Raw genomic sequence first — 4,001 nt, 5'->3', positions numbered from 1 at the left:
GTGTCTCTGTCTATCTCATGTATTCATTCATTTACTCATTCTTGTTTGGATGCCCCGAGACCTCCTTGTTTTCCAATCTAGCGATCACCCCTCTGCCCTCACCTTACTGACTCCTGAGATGGGGTCTCACGATGTTGCATAGGCTGGACTTTGCAACCTGCAGTATGCAATCACAGCTTATTGCAACCCTGAACGCCTGGTCTCAAGTCATCCTCTTGCCTTGACCTCCTGAAGTGTTGAGGTTACAGGCGTGAGCCACCATGCCCGGCCTGTGGACATGTGCAACAAGCCATTAAGATGCTGTGTGAGGCCTGGAGCCTGGATCCAGTGACGGAGGTGAAAATTCCATCGAATGCCTTGTTCAAGAGCTCAGCATTGAGCTTCCTAAGAGGTGAAATGAGTGCCTTGGTCACTATCGATAATGTAAGGAACTCCACAGGAAAAAGGAGGCCTCGCATTCTGTGTTTGGTATGTGCAGAGACATGTGTGAACTTGATTAATATTTGGAGTATCTGTGAGGCCAGAGATTCCCAGAGTTCTTTACCCCAAAGGGGGCTACCGTAAATGAGGAATTATTAGTGCTGCCATTGGGCAGAACCACATGGCCAGATCATTGGCAATGGCTCAAGAATCTTTAGAAATGTGTACAGGTGGCCGATTGTTGACCTGGGCATCTGGTGCTAAGATGACTGCCTGAAGCTCAGCTAATTTTGCTGACCCGTTCTTGGTCAGGGACACTCTAAGGAAGGGATGAGAGGCAGCTACTCTCCAGAAAGCTCCCTCCTGTGTGATGGGGGCACCGTCACCCATAAAGTGTATGAACTCCCCTTGCTATTCACTCAGTTACTTCCACAGGGCTCCCTAGGTAGCTAAGGGGGCCAGGAAAGAGGTGATCTCCTCCAGCACCACGGAATCTGGCAAGAAACTGGGGATGGGGAGGCTGCCCTCTGCTGCAGGCAGGATATACTGGGAGGCTCAGGCTGGCTGCCTCCTGTGTTAAGAAGGCCTCACAGCCATGTTGATCATGTGGGGTGCTGCTTCCAGGACTCAAGGCATAACGAGCAGCTGGGTACACAGGGACACAGGCTCAGGCTCTCCTATGTTTCCAGGAAAACCCAATATGGGACCAGCAATTGCCTTTCTAATGACATATAGTGTGGGTCCAAGAGGGGCAGTCTCTTGCATCAGAAACTCATCGACACCAGGCACAGATTACACAGTGGTTCACACCTGTAATCCCAGCACTTTGGGAAGCCGAGGTGGGTGGATCACCTGAGGTCAGGAGTTTGAGACCAGCCTGGCCAACATGGCAAAACCCTGACTCTACTAAAAATACAAAAATTAGCTGGGCATGGTGGTGTATACCTGTAGTCCCAGCTACTAGGGAGGCTGAGGCAGGAGAATTGCTTGAACCCAGGGGCAGAGTTTGCATGAGGCAAGGTCACACCACTGCACTCCAGCCTGGGAGGCAGAGTGAGACTGTCTCAAAAAAAAAAAAAAAAGAAAAAGGAAACTCATGGAAATCTATGATGGTTGTGGGTAATCCAGAGACTCCAGGAAGCATGAGAGGGGTTGCCAAAGCCTCTACAGTAAAGGAGTCCATAGGAGGTTGGGAGATGAAGCCCAGATGGGGGTGCCTGTTGTGTTGCAATTTGGGCAGATTCTAGAGCTTTTGGGTGAAGAGGGGCCCATTCAAACTGGGTTGATTTGAAAGTAGCAACATAAATGGGCTTAAGGAAAATTTGCTGGCCAAGCATGGTGGCTCACACCTGTACTCTCAACACTGGGAGGCTGAGGCTGGAGGATCACTTGAGCCCAGGATATTAAGACCAGCGTAGGCTGGGTGCGGTGGTTCACACCACTGGGAGGCCGAGTCGGGCGGATCATGAGGTCAGGAGATACAGACCATCCTGGCTAACATGGTGAAATCTTGGCTCTACTAAAAATACAAAAAATAAAAATAAAAAAAAAATTAGCTGGGCATGGTGGCGGGTGCCTATAGTCCCATCTACTCGGGAGGCTGAGGCAGGAGAATGGTGTGAATCCAGAAGGCAGAGCTTGCAGTGAGCCAAGATCGCACCACTGCACTCCAGCCTGGGCACTCCAGCCTACACTCTGTCTCCAAAAAAAAAAAAAAAGACCAACGTGGGCAACATAGTGAGACCCCATCTCTACAAAAAGTAAAAAAAAGTTAGCCTGGCGGAATGGCATACCTGTGGTCCCAGATATTTGGGAGGCTGAGGTGGGAGGATCGCTTGAGCCCAGGAGGTCGAGGCTGCAGTGAACCATGATCACACCACTGCACTCTAGCCTGGGTCACAGAGCAAGACCCTGTCTCTCTATTAAAAAAATAATAATAACTTTTATTAAAAAATAAAATAAAATAAATTGTAGATGAGGAATATGTTGCCTCCAGAACTCAACAAGGCCCAAAATGTTTTGTGTTTGTTTGAGTGCTGTGGGTGCCTAGAAACTCACAGCTGTTTGCTGGCGGTGTCTCAGCTGGAGGGGTCCTCACTTTACCAAATAATGTTTAGAAATTTAGCCAAGGTGGGGCCAGGCTTGGTGGCTTACGTCTGTAATCCCAGCACTAGGCCGAGGTGGGCAGATCACTTGAGACCAGGGTTTCGAGACCAGCCTGGTCAACATGGTAAAACCCTGTCTCTACTAAAAATGCAAAAATTAGCCAGCTGTGGTGGCGGGCACCTGTAATTCCAGCTACTCGAGAGGCCGAGGCAGGAGAATCCCTTGAACCTGGGAGGCGGAGGTTGCAGTGAGCCGAGATCAAGTCACTGCACTCCAGCCTGGGCGACAGAGCGAGACTCCCTCTCAAAAAAAAAAAGAAATTCAACCGAGGTGGGAGGCCTTGTACTCTGTGTGGGGCACTGGTCCATCCCATTGTGTGAGTTCCTCTAGAGTATTTGTGAATCTAGAATGAGCATATCCTATGGCTTCCTTTGGACAAGGGTGTTTGTCACCATGTGACGTCATGCCTGTGCTTTTGGAGAAACGTGGATGGAGCTGGGGTCTTGCCTGTGTTGCATCTCAGAACGTGATATCCCTGAGTCCGGAACTTTGGCATGCTGAGTGCTTTGAGGTGAAGGAGACTGAAAGGCCTCAGGAACAACAGGTTCTCTCCAACCTCCTCCTGCCTTCCTCTCCCCTCCCCTTACTTCTCCTTTGAAGCAGTCACAGACACTAAAATTCCTTTTCCCTTGAAGACCCTTATGTGACAGGTGTCCTACCTGTACCCAGAGGAAGGAATGCAGCACAGGGATGACGAGAACGGGCCCTGGTAGGTTCCCCTCTCAATTTATGACCAAGAGATCATACCTGTTTTATGCTTGTTTTTTATTTATTTATTTTTATTTCTTTATTTTGAGGCAGAGTCTCGCTCTGTTGCCCAGGTTGGAGTGCTGTGGCATGATCTTGGCTCACCGCAACCTCTGCCTCCTGGGTTCAAGCAATTCTTCTACCTCAGCCTACTGAGTAGCTGGAATTACAGGCACCTGCCACCATGCCCAACTAATTTTTTATATTTTTAGTAGAGATGGGGTTGCACCATATTGGCCAGGCTGGTCTCGAACTCCTGACCTTGTGATCTGCCTTCCTGGCCTCCCAAGATCATATCTGTTTTTTCATATCACATGTCTACATGCCAACGCCTTCTTCATGGAACCTCAAAATGACACAGTTTTCCCTGAGTTTTTGGGTCTTCATTTCTGAAGGCTTTCATGTCACATAAAACTCTTAAATCTACTTGTTAATGAGAGAAATCTCATTAACCTGTCTTTTGTTATAGGGGTGCTGGCCGTGGACTTTGAAATGAGTAAGAAAAAGGTATTGCAGGCCAAGCACAGTGACTCATGTCTGTAATCCCAGCACTTCGGGAGGCTGAGGCAGGCAGATCACCTGAGGTCAGGAGTTTGAGACCAGCCTGGCCAACATGGTGAAACCCCATCTCTACTAAGAATACAAAAATCAGCCGGGCGTAGTGGCGC

This window comes from Colobus angolensis, unplaced genomic scaffold, assembly GCF_000951035.1.
Source record: "Colobus angolensis palliatus isolate OR3802 unplaced genomic scaffold, Cang.pa_1.0 Scaffold25, whole genome shotgun sequence".
NCBI lineage: Eukaryota > Metazoa > Chordata > Mammalia > Primates > Cercopithecidae > Colobus > Colobus angolensis.
This window is presented reverse-complemented; position numbering follows the sequence as displayed.